This window comes from Meriones unguiculatus, chromosome 1, assembly GCF_030254825.1.
Source record: "Meriones unguiculatus strain TT.TT164.6M chromosome 1, Bangor_MerUng_6.1, whole genome shotgun sequence".
Classification (NCBI taxonomy): domain Eukaryota; kingdom Metazoa; phylum Chordata; class Mammalia; order Rodentia; family Muridae; genus Meriones; species Meriones unguiculatus.
In genome coordinates this window covers 74,223,115-74,239,818 of record NC_083349.1, presented here as the reverse complement: position 1 = coordinate 74,239,818, position 16,704 = coordinate 74,223,115, and the positions used below count along the sequence as shown (strand labels likewise).

Here is a 16,704-nt window from a genome sequence, read left to right as displayed (position 1 = left end):
CACAGACACTATCCGCAGCTGGCAAACCCTCAGCTAGAGCACGAGGCAGATCATCCTCACCTGCTGTGAAGCAGCCTCATACCTCGCACCTGGGATCAAAATAAAAGCATATTCTTGTAATGTTTCTGTGTATTTAAAGAAACCACAACTCCAGAATTCTCATGACAATACTCACTAATTCTTAGACAGTGTCTTTCACACAAACATTGGATTCCGAGCCTCAGAGGTCTGCCTATCTCTACCTCTCCAAAACTGGGGTTACAAGTGCATGTCGCACACGTGGCTTTTTCAAGAGGGTTTTGCGGGTCAGCGGCTGCCCCGTTTGGTTAAAGTGCTTCCTACACAGACTTGTGACTTGAGTTCCATTTCCATAACCCACGTAAAAGTCAGACGGAGAGAGAGAGACTCCACCAAGTTGCCCTTGGAGACAAAATGCCTGGTCCTAGCTGGAGCCAGAGCTCAATGGTAGAACACTTGTTTAAAATGTGTGAAGCCTTGGGTTCAATACCCAAAACTGAACAAAAGCAGCCTAGTCCTAGGGATCTTGCTTATATTGTAGCATAATATTGATCATGTATGTATTTGTGGGTGTATGCATATGCATATACTCAGAAGGAAGCTCTCTGAAGTTGATTCTCTCCTTTTACCAAGTGAGCTCTAAGGCTCAAAAGCAGGTCAAGCAGCTCGGCAGCATCTCACCCACCCCAGCACCCTTGCGTTTAGTGCCTGCTCCTGAGGACTGTTGTACTGCCAGTCCTGTGTTAGTTAGGACACTGCCCTCCGTCCCCTCTTCACAGGGAAGCAGCAGCAGCATGACTCTACACTGTCAGTTCTGGGCCTGTGGTGCTGTGCTCAGTCTCTCAGGGACCCCTTTCAGATAGAGGCCGAGTCTCTGACTTTTTCACTACTTCCTGGAGGCCAAACAACTCCAGCAAAACAAGCAATATATGGTTGTGGGCCTCACCTTAGTTCCTTTGTCCAGTTGCTGCTGCTGGTGAAGATGCAGCGTCTCTTAAGGCCCGTGTTCCAAGTGAGGATAAATGGTAACATGGAAAACTACGGGATGGGTTCTTACCTGGATTTATTAAAAGACAAGAGTCAGTAGCGAAGCTTACTTTATAGGATAAACATAGACTCTAAAGTCGGGCTAAAAGGTGCGTGTGTGGTGTGTGTTGCTCTCCGCACAGAACATAGCACACGGCTGAACATAGCACACGGCTGAACATAGCACACGGCTGAACATAGCACACGGCTGAACATAGCACACGGCTGAACAGAACACACGGCTGACTTTGTAAGCAAGCCCACAGGGCCTGCTGCGCGCTGTAGTTTACCTCGGAAGCTTTTGTGTGAGGGACACATGAAAGCTGGGCTTTCTGGCTGTCAGGGATGTTTTCTTTCATCCCCCCCCTTTTCTAATCTTCCTTAAAATATTGGTGTGAATTAAACTCACTGAGGAGGAAGCCAGCAGACATCTTCTATAATACAGTTATGAAAATAACAAGAGTTGTTATTACTTCCATCTGGGACACCAGATGCTTGCAGCCTGGTGTGGGAGTTACCACATATCTGTGACCTCAAACCCAAGACCTGCTTAAATGGCTTTAAAACATCCCCTTTCCTGTCCAGACATATAAATGCAATTGCCTACAAGCAAAATTAAGAATCCATATCATCTGCTGAGAAAGCCAAGAAAATCATCAGAAGCAAGGACCATGGGCTTTATCACATCTGATTACACATAATACTTACAGTGGGGAAGGGTGGCAGAGCGTTTGGATGGTGGTAGCCTTGGTAATTTTAATAAAGCCATACCCCAGCCGGCTACTGCTGAAGGCAGAAAGTGCAGCAAAGAAAGTGTCTTCCGAACTTTTATCTTGAAACATCAGCAACAATATAAATATGAATTATGCATATTATACATATATTAAATATAAATTATAAATTTACACTATAAATTATACATATACCCAGAGGGTCAAGAGTGGACATATATTACAAAGTGGAAAGTGCTATTTAATTCATTGTAATATTTCTGAGTCAGCAACTTGAGGCTGAAGAGTCTACCAATTCGATGTCTTAGTGGTTCTGAAGGCAATATCTGGGGTCAGAACTGTCATTCACGTTCGTGCAGAATTGTTGGTGAGTGGAACTCCACGTGGCTACAAGTGGAGGGGGGGCAGATGATGCCGACAGATCACTGAATGTCTGCCAGTTACGTCTGGACTTCTGGGAGTTTCTAAGTACAAAGTCCCCGAGGCGTGCCCTTCACACGTGTGCAGTGTGCAGTGTACAATACACTTCAAAGTTCAAAAAAACACGCACTGCAGTTGTCACGACACACAACGGCATGTGACAGTTTGAAAATGATGAGGACAGAATTTCTGTGTAGTTAAAGGCCATGACTGTCCCTAACTGTGGTGACTAAAGAACAAATTTCAGCTTAGCCTATGGCTTGAAGACACATTTTGCTGAAACTATAATTCTATGTATTTTTATAACCAAAAAGATGACAGGTATGACTTGTGGAATAAAAGCCACAAGGCTTTAACAAATTGAACCTTAAGGAAACATACAGAAATAAGAAACTGAGGAGCTTGCATCATGTTGGGGATAATAGATTCCTAATGGTCAACATTTCTACTCAGGAGCTGGCACTGTCCCTCTCTAGGCTGGCCGTGTAGTACCGGCATGCTCACGTCTACATGCGGCTGGAGATGTGAGCACAGAATGGAAATCTCACAAGCAGAATTGTTTGTCATGTAACTTGTAATTTGCTTTGAAAACTTAGACTATGTCTCTAGAATGACCCAAGTGTGTCATGTAGTGTTGATTGTGGTTTTTAAAAAATGCATGTGCGCATGTGTGTATGCAGAAGCTAGAGACAAATTTGACTGTTGGTTCTCAGGCTCCATAACCATGTTTTTTTTGGTGTTTTGTTTTTGAGGCAAGGTTTCTAATTGGCTTGGAACCTGTGCAGTAAGTTAAGCTGGCTAAACAATGATTCACATTTCTCTGTTTCCTCAGTGCTAGGGTTACAAAGGCATGCAAATACATGATTTTAAAAATCTTTTTTATTTTTTAAAATCCATATTGAAACAATATTTATTCTCTTCCTGTCTTCTGTCTCTTTCTCTGTCTCCTCCTTCTTTGTCTCCCTCCCTCCTTCCTTCCCTCTCTTTCTCTCCACATATGTGTAGGTCCCACAGAGTCCAGAAGAAGGTGTCAAGCAACCTGGATCTGGAGTTATAGGCAATTGTGAGTCATTTGAAGTGAATGCTGGGAACCAAAGCCAGGTGCTCGGGAAGAACAGAGATCATGCTCTGCTGATGAGCTGTCTCTCTAGATCAACCTAATGTTATTTTACATGTGGGTTCTGCAGATAGAATTCAAGCCCTCATGTGTTCAAGGCGAGCACTTTACTGACTGAGCCATTTTCCCAGTTGTGATTATAATCAATAATTTAACAGGGATAGAGGAGCAGAATGAAACCATCACTGCTTTTTTTCCTAACAAAGAAAATATGGCTCCAGAACCCATCAAATATGAAGGTCTTATAAATAAACCCTCATTAAGGGCCAAGGTCCTGTGCATAGATCTTATGGCTGAGGAGCCTGGTATTCTTGTGGGATTCCCACCAGTGGAAGGGGGCTCTCTCTGACTCTTTGCCAGTCTGTGGGACTCTTCTCCTACTGGGTTGCCTCAGCCTTGATGTGATGGTGTGTGCCTGGTCTTACTGTGATATGTTGAGTTTGGTTAATGTCTCTGGGAGGCCTACTCTTTTCTGAGAGGAAGAGGAGGTGGTGTTCCTGAGGGAGAGAGGATGTGGGAGGTGAAAGGACTGGAGGGATAGTAGGGGAAACTGCAGTTGGGATGTAATATATGAGAAAATAGAAAATGTGAATGTTTATAAAGACTTGAAAATGACTATCAAATAACTATTTTACACTACAGTATGATTTTTTATTGCACATGAATAGACTTTTATAAATATCTTCATAGACTTTAGTTACATGACAAAGTAGTTTACTTTAGTTTTGTTAACAACAAAATTTAACAACTTTAAAATTTGAATGTAATAATGCTAAATGCCACAAATAATTCCCAGCAATCAGAGAAAAATACTTAAAAACAATTGGTGTGCATAGCTTTGTGGTGGACTGTTGGCCTTAAAACTGGAAATGTTTTCTCATTCGTGTATCAATGTACAGATGGGTGTGCTCTCATGTACAGAAAACAGGTCAGGGTTCTCTTATTTATTATCAGAAAGCTGGTGTGGCTTCTCACAGGCTCTACCCCAAATCTTACTGTTTTCATCTTTAAGGCAGAGTCTGTTTCTTGCTTCCAAGGAAGCAGGGTAGGGTGGAGAGTTAGATCCCCCACCCCAACCCCAGGTAAGAGAAGCTGTCAAGGAGTTGGACTTGGAAGCAAGAGAAAACTCTTGGGTTTACCCTGGCTTTGGGTGTGGATTTGGGGGGTCACTTGTTCCCCCAAATGTATCCTACTGTCTCGTGCTCAGGGATGTAGGAGAGCTGTGAGACCTTTACATACTGCATTCAGACCCTGCCAAAACTAATTTGGGTCTACAAGCATTAGCATCCTAATAACAGGAACTTATCTGAGGCCAGACCTTTTTGCTCCTGTTCTCCAATAGAAGGACCCAGGGCATCTCAAGCAAAGCTTCTTGAACTTCTGTCACTTGTGTCTTTCTTCACCAGATAAGAATTAAAATTAACAATTTATTAATCTCTTGAGAATCTCATACATGTTCTTCAATCCTGTTCAACATCTGCCATTTTCCCTAACTCCTCCCAATCTACTCCTATCCTCTCCCAAATTAGTGTCTTCTTTTTTATCTTTTAAATGTGACTCTGGGTATATAAAATAGGTATACAAATCAAATTTTCGCCAATAATAAGTCTTAAAGAAATTTATTTAAAATTATTCTTTGATATATATGTAACTTTACTATTTATTAAATCTTTTTAAAAATTGGATACTAAAGAGAGAGATGTACTTGCTTATTTTTACATAAAGAGTTACTTGAGGTTGAATATCAATACACAGGACATAGAACATTTTCAACATTTTTCAGGGTTGATTGATAGTTTGACTTGATAATTATCAATGCTGAGCCACTTCACATAAATATTTACTCCAACAGCAGAGGTATGTTTAGGGAAATTTTAGAAATTCTGTTCTAATCCCAATCCAAATTTTATTGAATGATTTGTAACTAAATTCAAGTCAGCAACTTTTATAACCAAATGCCCTAACTTTGTATATCCAGAGATGTCCTGCTTAGATGTTTGCTGAGGACCAATGTTAGGAAAATATTGAAGATCTTACAATGTGTCTATAAGAGCAGAAGACGTCATAATGGTAAGCATTGTACTTCAAACCCTTGAGCCTCAAGTCTGAGCTGAGGTTCAGGCATTGTCTTGCTGGAGGATGCGGGTCACTAAGGGCAGGCATCGAGGTTTTAACGCAGACAAAACCCAAACTCCTACAGCTAGTTGGTTCGATAAGAACCCAGCACTAGTAACTCCTGGGGAAAGAATAGCACCTTCGACAATGGTTATGGGCTGATAGAATACAAGGTTATTTCAAGCTTCTCGTATCTGTTGAGGCTCACTTTGTGCCCAACTGTATGGTCAGTTTTGGAGAGGGTTCTGTGAGATGCTGAGAAGAAGGTTTATTCTTTTGTGTTTGGGTGAAAAGTTCTGTAAACATCTATTAGGTCCATTTGATTTAAGACCTCTGTAAGTGCTATTATTCCTCTATTTAGCTTCTGTCTCAATGATCTGTCCATTGTTGAGAGTAGATTTGGGAAGTCTGCCACATTGGAATAGATGTGTGATTTAAGTTTTAGTAATGTTTCTTTTATGAATGCAGGAGCCCTTTGGGGCATAGATGTTCAGGATTGTGATGTCCTCTTGGCAGATCTTTCCTTTGATGAGAATGAAGTGTCCCTCTTCATCTCTTTTGATTAATTTTGGTTGAAAGTCTATTTCATTAGATATTAGGATGGCTACTCCAGATTGCTTCTTGGGTCTGTTTGCTTGGAAACCTCAACAACAGAAATAGCAAAAACCCTACACATGCATGGAAACTGAACAATTCTCTACTCAATGACAGCTGGGTCAGGGAAAAAATAAAGAAATTCAATGCTTCCTAGAATTCAATAACAATGAAGGCACAATTTATCCAAACTTATGCAACACAATGAAATTGGTACACTAAGTGCCTTCATAAAGAAATTTGAAACATCTCATACAAGCAACTTAATGTCACACTTGAAAGCCCTAGGGGAAAAAAAAAAGCAGACACACCCAAGAGGAGTAGACAGCTAGAAATAATCAAACTCAGGGCTGGAATCAATAAACTAGAAACAAAGAAAATAATTCAAAGGATCAATGAAACCAAGAGCTGGTTCTTTGAGAAAATCAACAAGATAGACAAATCCTTAGCCAAACTAACTAAAAGGCAGAGAGACACTATCCAAATCAACAAAATCAGAAACGAAAAGAAAGCAGACACTGAGGAAGTTCAAAGGATCAAAAGCCTATATGCCACAAAATTTGAAAATCTAAATGAAATTGATAATTTTCTTGATAGATTCCACTTACCAAAGCTAAATCAAGATCAGGTAACTAAATTAAACAGTTCTATATCCTCCAAGGAAATAGAAGCTGTCATCAAGTCTCCCATTCAAAAAAGGCCCAGGGCCAGATGGTTTCAGCACAGAATTCTACCAGACCTTCAAAGAAGAGCTAATTCCAATACTCTTCAAACTATTTCACAAGATAGAAACAGAAGAAACATTAATAAACTCATTCTATGAGGCCACAGTCACCTTGATATCTAAATCACACAAAGACCCAACAAAGAAAGAATTTTAGACCAATCTCTCCTATGGACATTGACACAAAAATACTCAATAAATTACTTGCAAACCAAATCCAAGAATATATCAAAGATATCATCCAACATGACCAAGTAGGCTTCATCCCAGGCATGCAGGGGTGGTTCAATATATGACAATCTATCAATGTATAAGCAAACTGGGAAAAAAAACACACACACAACATAATCATCTCCTTAGATGCAAAAAAAAAAAAAAGCATTTGACAAAATCCAACACCTATTCATATTTAAAGTCTTAGAGAGATCAGGGATACAAGGCACATACCTAAACATAGTAAAGGCAATATACAGCAAGCCCATAGCCAACATCAAACTAAATGGAGAGAAACTTAAATCAATCCCACTGAAATCAGGGACAAGTCAAGGCTGCCCACTCTCTCTGTATTTCTTCAACAAAGTACTGAAGTCTTAGCTAGAGCAATAATACAACTAAAGGGGATACAAATTGGAAAGGAAAAAGCCAAAGTATCACTATTCACAGAAGATATGATAGACATTCATGGTATATGCTCACTTATAAGTGGATATTAGCCATATAATATAGGATAAACATACTAAAATCTACAGAAGCTAAACAACAAGGAGGACCCTAGAGAAGATGATTAATTCTCATTTAGAAGGGAAGCAGGATAGACACCAGAACCTGCAGAAGAGAGGAAACAGGACAGGAGCCTAGTATAGATGTCCTCTGAAAGACTCCACCCAGCATGGGATCAAAGCAGATGCAGAGACTCACAGCCAAACTTTGAGCATAGTGTAGGGAGTCTTATGGAAGAAGCAGGGGATAGAAGGACCCAGAGGGGACAGAAGCTCCACAAGGAGACCAACAAAGCCAACAAATCTGGGCCCAGGAGTCCCTGCAGAGACTGATACTACAACCAAGGACCATGCACAGAGAGGACCTAGGTACCCTGCTCATGTGTAGCCCATAGGCAGCTCAGTCTCCATGTGGGTTCCTGAGTAAGGGGAGCAGGGGCTGCCTCTGACATGAACTTGGATGCCCTCTCTTTTATCACTTCCCCCTGATAGGGCGACCTAGCCAGCTCGCAGAGGAAGAGGATCAAGGCAGTCCTGATTAGACCTGATATGCTAGGGTCAGATAGTAGAGGAAGAGGTCCTCTCCTATAAGTGGACTAGGGGAAGGGTGGTAGGACTGGGAGGAGTTGAGGGAGCGGCTACAGCAGGGATACAAAGTGAATAAACTGTAAATAATAACAATAATATTTGTGGGACAATTGAATTTTTACTTATGAAATAATAAACTTTGGCCTCTCATACTTTAGACAAAATGTACTCAAACAGTTAAAGCAATCAGGCAGAGATGCAACTTTCCTGCAATCCACAAGAGGCTGAGACAGAGGATTATAAAATACATGCCAGCCTGGTTACAGAGTGAGTGTGCCCTCGCCTCCCTCTGTTCGTACTTCACACACACACATGCACACACACATATATAAAAATAAAGGATCTATAAATTAGGAACATCAGAGAAAAGGCTGATTAAGTACCTGATAGAACCTCTAGCTGAAGTTCTCTAAAAAATAAGAATTGTGTTTTTATTTATTCTTCGATAACTTCATTTATGCAGACAATGTACTTTGATCATATCTACCCCAACCTCACGTTACATCTTTCCAGACTCCTCCAGCGACTTTTCCCTTTATATCCTCCCTCCTTTTTTGGTAGCCACTGAGTCTAATTATTGTTGCCTGTTGGAGTATTGGCTGATCTTGGCTTGATCTTGGGCAGGAACCATGGCTGCCGTGAGCTAATGAACACATGGTCATGTCTTGTCTAGAAGACAGCATTTTCACAGCACCCCTTTGTCTCCCAGCTCTTACATTCTTTCCACTCCTTCTACAATGTTCCTTGAGGTGTGTGTGTGTGTGTGTGTGTGTGTGTATGTCTGTGCACGTGCTCCCATGTGACATACATGTTCCATTTAGGGTATAAAGGGAAAGGATTGCTTTATACACATATATATTTATGTATCTATATAGATCGACAGACATATAGATATCTAATATCTAGACAGATATATAGAGAGATAAGCATATATTTAAAGTCTTCTGTTGAAAGTTATATCACAAGTGATTAACATTAATGTCTGATTGAACTGTCTTACATTCTTTGTCACAAAATTCAAACTCCTACTTGCTTTTTACCAAGGAACCCAATTTTGCTGTTGTTTTTACTTAGTGACAGCAATCTCAATAGAGAGCGAATAGTGTGACTCACAGGTGCACGGATTACTATGGCAACGGGTGGGGGCAGCTGGAAGCAGACAGGGTGGAAAACTCTGGTCTTACCCAGATGTGCCTCTGCACAGCTGTAGCCAAGAGACAAGTTCTAGCCTTCCACACTGCAGCTCTGGAGTTAAGCTGATAGTTCTTCTCTCACAGCCACGAGCACCAGCAGACCCTCTGGAGACACAAGGACGCCAAGGCTTACACCGTATCTCACATTTCTTCCCAAGAGATGCAAGTGATAGAATATCAGAGAGTGTGCCAGAATTTTAGGTTTTAATAAGAAAAAGTAAAGCAAGTATAGTGATTCGATGAGAATTTTACATATTTATGTCAACTTTCATACCTTACAACTCTAAGTATACTGAAGTTCAAAGAAAGTAATTTCTAAAAACTAAGCACAGAAAGACATTTCTGATGCATTCATCATATTGTTATCTAGCAAAATAACAGACAAGCAAATATCAGACCTCCTTTTTCCTTCCTGCCCTCCCATGCTCTCCCCACCCCACCAGCTCCTTTCTCTTCTGCTTCTTATTGAGACATGCTCCTACTCTGTAACTCTGCCTAGCATAAAACTCTCTATGTAGACTAGGGTTCTCTTGAACTCACATTAATTTTCCTGCCTCTGTCTCCCACATGCTGGGACTCCCAGGTTTGTTTTCTTTATACTTATTCTTTTTTGTTTTGTTTTAAAATTTATATATATGGGGGTTTTGCTTGCATTTATATTTGTGTGCCATTTGTATGCCTGGTATCCACAGAGGTCAGAAGAGGACTTGGGAAAGCAGTGAGAGCTGCAACAGTTGGAGATTTGATCCTGTAGTCTTGAAGTACCTAAGAATCAGGACCATATATATCAAGTCATGCCTACTGCTGTGTCTCACTGTCTGGCATGGTAGATGATGCTCAGTATGCATTCACTGTGTGGATACCAGTACCCATGAAACTGCTGTTACTGTTGCCGTGAACTAATTCTATATGCACTAAGGGGAATAGAAATCCCAGATGCAGCACCAATGGCAGCTCAGGAGGTGTTAATGAATGATTTTGGGGGAAGATTCTTTAATGCGAAGCTGCTGTACCTGTGATTTAATTTTTTTTATTAATTAATTCAGTTTACATTGCAGTCATAGGCCCCTCCCTCCTCTCCTTTCAGTCCCACACTCCCTCCCACATTCCCTCTCCTCTATTCCTCAGAATAGGGGACCCCCCTCCCAGATACCCCAGCTCATCTGTTGACATGAGGACTGAGCTCCTCTTCCTCCCCAGTGGCCTGGTGGGGGGACGTGATAAGGAAGCAGGCAACATAGTCTGAGTCAGAGATCTCCCCCATGCCCTCACTAGTGGGCCGACATGAAGCCCAAGATGCCCATCAGGCCTATCTTCTTGCAGTCTGTGCATTGTAGTATGTCTATCCTGTGCTATATGACTAAAATCCACCTATAAGTGAGTATATGCCATACCGGTGATTTTAACCTAAAACAGTTAGGCCTGTGTGTTGGCTTCTTTTCTATTGCCATTATAACACACCATGACCAAGGCAACTTCTAGACCAGCCACCTCTCTAGCCCCACACTTGTTTCTAAGACAGGGTATCTTACTGACTGTAAGGTCACCCAGTCGGCTAGACTGGCTGGACAATGAGCCCCAGGAATCCACCTGTCTCTACCTACCCACCACTCAGATTACAAACACGTGCCATCATGTCTGGCTTTTTTGTGTGTTCTGAGGATGCTGCAAGCATTTGTCAACTGAGCTACCCCTGCCATCCCAGTGACAAGAATATTTTTGATTCTGTAGCATTATCTCCAAGTTGTTTGAATAGGAGGAGTTTTCAGGCGTCAACCTCTTCCGCAGGCCAGGACACCCTGCCTTCTGCATTCACTACCCTTGTTCAGGCATCATCTGGACACCACAGAGAGAAATTCCTTATTAGAACATTTAATGCTGGTTTCTCCACCATGAATGTCTCCTTATCAAGCTTTAGACCACAAGAAGAGAAAGTTCCATTACCTCAGAGATAGTCCCTCCTTCTCTCTATAGGTCAGGCAGCAATCTTACCATTCCCAGAGTCCCCTGCTCTTAAAGTGCAGCTTTTGTTAACATTACAGTAAAATGACTGCTTCCTCTTTCAAAACTAAGTTCCTCAATAGAGCAGGGGTGCACCATACAGGCCTGTCCCATACCACACACAGCCTCCATAGTCCAGCATGTGACCTTTGGGGAGCTGGAAACCACCTCACAACTCCACTAGACAAACGCTGAGGCTCCGGCATGCAAAGCCAGTGCTCAGAAGTTCCAAAACAAAATCTAGATAATTTGACTCTAGAACCTTCTATCTTGACCTCTGTTTTGTGATGCATAGTTGTTGCTCAGCATGTTTCCCTGGAATCTTTCCTCCTCAGGCCCATAAGCTTCTGCACTTGAGAGCCGCCAGATCTCATTTCTTTATTTGGCTGCCTAGTCCTACCCCAGGGATCTTCTCTGAGTGGGCTTTCTTGGTGAGGGGCCCAACATTATCACTCATTTTTATCTATCAAAAGGGACCCTTGGGATGGCTGTTGACTAAGGCAGCAGGTGGAATGCCAGTCCTGAAATTCTGCATTTCAAACTACAGCCAGGAGGTGCTTGTGTGACCGGTTTACACACAGATGACAGATGTCAGGTGGTCAGGAGCTAGCATTATATGCTCCTCTGAACAACTGTTTGCGATTACTACCTGCCTTGCAATAACTTAAATGAGAGTAAAAGGATGTGCCGAGTACGCAGCACAGCGTTTGGAACATGTTAAAGGTGTCGACTGATTTGGGCGTCTTTCCCATCTTGTTTTTCTCAACATAAACAAGGGTAACTCTGTAATGATCTTACCACCTTACATCAGAGTACTTCTACTGAGAAATCAAAACATAGACCTTTACTCACACACAGTTCTTGGCTCATTCTCTTTTTAAGAAGAAAACCAATTAACGCATTAACAATATCCTTCTCAATGGAGGGTGGTGGTAGTACGTTTGGGTAATTCCAAGCACTCAAGAGACTGAAGCAGGAAGATCATGTGTTCAAGGCTGGCCTGGGCTACATAGCAGGATCCCATCTCAAAAAACAGATGCAAACATCTCTCTCTCTCTCTCCTCTTCCTCTGTCTGCCTGTCTCTGTTTCTCCCTGTCTGTCTATCTTTGTCCCTATCTCTATCTTTGTCTCCTCTCTGTCTCGCTGTCTCTGTCTTCCTCTCTCTGTGTATATGTGTGTGTTTATGTGTGTGTGTGTTTTTAAAAGCATTCTTATTTGCCCTTTGGAACTTAAACTCACTCCCTAATTGCCTGTCTTCTGTATGGTCTCTGCCTGCCTAACAGCTGATGATGAATCACACTAAGAAAAGTCCATACTGCTTCTGGCTTCTCACCATTACTGCAAATCTGAAAATTGCCCAGAACTGCAGCTTTGAAGGCTGCTCACTCCTCAGATTTCTACTATGAATTTGCACTTAATTTTCCACCATGACATATCTTTTAAGCTTCCTGTTTATTTACCAGAAACGCCTTTAAACATTCTGTGGTCCAGCAGCCTTCTCCCCTCACATCCTGCTTCCGGCCCTGCTCTTCCTCACTGTCATGTGCTCTTTGCTCCCCAGCATGTAGACTTCACCTGCCTGCCTGTCCTTCTGGGACTCTAACAGACTGAACCAGGAACTCCTCTTGGTCTTGAACTCAGCTACTGACATTTTGACTGACACCAAGCATGAAAATCACATTACCCTGGTTGTATAAAACCTTCACTGGCTACCTGTAAAGTACAGGATTATGTGTAAAGTCCTAGTTATTAACTTACAAGTCCTTAAATTGACTCAGGTTTGAATACCTCAGAGACACCCCAGAACCATACATTCCCAGTCGTTTGCTTTGGTCTCGCTCAATTGGATTAGTTCTTTTTGGCTGAAGACATTGAGCTACGGGGCATTTTTAATGTTTGCTGTCTACTTATGGAATGTGTTAAGCATGGAGGTCAGGCTGTCTTACTCTCTGTCAAGCTTTCAGTCCAAATTTAAAAGCTAGCTTTCCTTACTGGATTGTTGATTCAGTCAAATCAGCCATAAATCGATCCAGCGTGTCTTAGTTTCCAAATCACTGCTCTACTCTGCTACTTTTATGATGCTGTTCTAAGACTTTGTTTGACATGCCACAATTAAATTTTATATTATTCCACTTAATATCTTTGTTTTTTACATGCTGGCTTGAAACTCTGTCAAAGTGAATTTACCAATTAAGTGCCGTGTATGACAGTTTAACCCATCTGCTTCAGGAGGATGTCACAAAGGATGTTATGTGCAGAAGGGCCTGGATTGTGCAATATTAGGGCATTAAATTCAGTTATGTACATGTATTTTACCTTATTTGGGTTATTAATCAACCACTCCACTATTATGGTTCTCAAGAACTAATTGTTGAATGGATGAACAGATGCCAGGCACATGGGGAAATGCGCAGGCATTGGTCATAGATTTCTTTAGCAAATTTTAATAATTTAATTTAATATTTTTGATAAGGCATAAAATGTCAAAAGTGGACCAACAATAAAATATTTAAATGGCAGGTTGCAACAATAAAGAAAAACGTGGCACACAGAATACCATCCAATTAACACCAAATGGTTTCAACATACAATCACAGCTCTACCATATCAGAGAAAAGTTAATTTTTCTGAGACTGGGGCAGTGAGATGGAGATCTCAGGTATGTTTGGGATGGGCTGGGGAGGCTGTGGTGCATCACAAGCAAGGCAATGATAGTAGAAATGAATAAATCACCATAGTTTTTCTTCCCTATTAAAAAATAGCATATCATACAGCCCAGGTTGGCCTCAGATCTGTTATATGGCTAAGGATGACCTCATAGGCATGTGCCACCACCCAGCTTATGGTGCAGAACAAGCCCAGAGCCTTGTACGTGCTAAGAAAATGCTACCAGCTTAGTGTTTTCTTTATGTTGGCAGAGGGATGTGTGTAAATGAAGCACATTTGCCTGCAAGATCTTTTTAAGTAAATAGGTTCATTATACATTTAATTTATTAAACTAAGAATTTCCTTATTTTTATTTTAATGGAGTACCTTAGTTAGGGTTTTACTGTTGTGAGAGAGACACCATGACTATGGCAGCTCTTATAAAGGAGAACATTAATTGCGGCTGGCTTACAGTTTCAGAGGTTTAGTCCACTATTGTCATGTCAGGAAACATGGCAGATTGTAGGCAGACACGGTGCTGGAGAAGGAGCTGAGAGTTCTACATCTTGATCTGCTGGCAGCAGGCAGAGTGACTTGAGCCTATGAGATAGCAAAGCCAGCTTCCACAGTGACACACCCACTCCAACAAGGCCACACCCACTCCAACAGGCCACACCCACTCCAACAAGGCCACACCCACCCCAACAAGGCCACACCCCTTATAATGCTACTCTTTATGAGCATATGGGGTCATTTTTACTCAAACCACCACATTCCACTTCCTGTTCTCCATAGGCTTGTATATCATAATGCAAAATGCATTTAGTCTAATTTCAAATTTGTTTAAGAGTTTCAAGTTCAAAGTTTCTTCTGCAATCATGCAGTCTCTTACCTGTAATCCCTTGTAAAATCAAAATGAAAAGGCAAACTGAGCAGTGCTGCCCTGTCCCCTGTGCACCTCACAGTTCCGCCTGCCTCCCCTAAGGCCTGCTGCCACCCAGGACAGCTAGGTGAGACACCTATGCACCAATCCCCTGCCTGCTGGTCCCATCATCCCCATTTCCCCAGCAGTGGTTTGCTCCTACCAACAGCAGTAATGTGCATTTGCTTCCCTGGGCACTACTTTCTGGCCCACAACACAGTCTGCGTTACTACAGGCCTGTCAACACCATAGACAACCAGGTGGCTAAAGGCCAATGTGAGAGGAATTAAGAAGAGGTCAGGCAATATGGCACCACCAGAACCCAGATATCTTACTACAGCAAACCCTGGATATCTTAACATAGCTGAAGCACAAGAAAATGTCCTTAAATCCAATCTTATGAAGATGACAGAGAACTTTAAAGAGGAATAAAGAAATCTCCCAAAGAAATATAGGAAAATATAATCACACAGATGAAGGAAAATAATGAAACTGTTCAAGAACCGAAAACGAAAATAAAAGCAATAAAAAACATGTGAATCCTGGAATCCTGGAGATGGAAAACCTAAGTAAGAGCATCACCAATAGATTACAAAAGATAGAAGAGAAAATCTCAGCTGTACAAGACATGATAAAAGAAATTGATACATCAGTCAAAGAAAATGCTAAAAAGTTTCTACAAAGTTTCTAACACAAAACATCCAGGAAATTCGGGACACCAAGAAAAGACTAAACCTAAAAGTAATAGGAATAGATGACTGAAAGCTTCCCAGCTCAAAGGCCCAGAAAATACTTTCAACAAAATCACAGAAGAAAATTTCCCTAACCTAAAGAAAAGGGTGCCTATAAACATGCAAGAAACTTGCACAATACCAAATAGATTAAATCAAAAAAGAAAAACCTGCTGTCACATAATAATCAAAACACCAAATGTACAGAACAAAGTAAAATATTAAAAGCCACAAGGGGAAAAGGCCAAGTAACATATAAAGCCAGACCTATTAGAATTACATTAAACTTCTCAACAGAGATTTTGAAAGCCAGAAGGCCCTAGACAGATGTCTTGCAGTCTCTAAGAGACCAGTTGTCAGCCCAGCCTACTATACCCAGGAAAATGTTCAACCACCATAGGTGGAAAAAGCAAGATATCCTATGAAAACCAAATTAAAAAATAACTTTCCACAAATCCAGCCCTACAAAAGCTATTATAAGGAAAACTCTAACACAGGAAAGTTAATTACAGCCAAGAAAATACAAGAAATAAATAAGTTCACACCAGCAAAACTGAGAGAAGGGAAAAACGCACACACAAACACACACACACACATAAAACTTCCATCAATATCAAAATGGCAGGTATTAACAACCATTGATCATCAATTTCTCTCAACATTAGTAAACTCAATTCCCCAATAAAGAGACACAAGCTAACAGAATGGATGCAATAACAGGATCTGTCATTCTGCTACATACAATAAACACACATCAGTAACAAAGATAGACATTACCTCAGAGTAAATGGCTGGAAAAAGTTTTTCAAGCAAACAGACCCCAAAAGCAAGCTGGAGTAGCCATTCTAATATGTAATAAAATAGATGTTCAACCAAAATTAAACAAAAGGGATGGGGAATGACACTTCATACTCATCAAAGGAAAAATCCACCCAGATGACATCTCAATTCTGAACATCTATGCCCCAAATGCAAGGGCAGGTACATTCATAAAATAAACATTACTTAAGCTTAAATCACACATTGAACCCCACTCTCACCACTGGACAGGTCATCTACACAGCAACTAAACAGAAAAAATAATTAAACCAACAGATATTGTAAATCAAATGGACCTAACAGATATCTAGAGAGCATTTCACCCGAACACAAAAGAAT

The 16,704-nt window shown here is 41.2% G+C and overlaps 1 long non-coding RNA gene across 2 annotated transcripts in view; it reads right to left on the bottom strand.

Annotated features, from left to right (window-relative positions):
• The window catches only part of LOC132656792 (uncharacterized), a 50,142-nt gene extending 35,608 nt beyond the window's left edge, over positions 1-14,534 (bottom strand). For both annotated transcript variants that reach the window (XR_009594503.1, XR_009594504.1), the window contains exons 1-2: positions 14,366-14,534; positions 965-1,075 (exon numbers count right to left, since the gene is read on the bottom strand). This is a non-coding gene — a long non-coding RNA (uncharacterized LOC132656792). The remainder of the gene's footprint in view (positions 1-964; positions 1,076-14,365) is intronic.
• Positions 14,535-16,704: the final 2,170 nt, after the last annotated feature.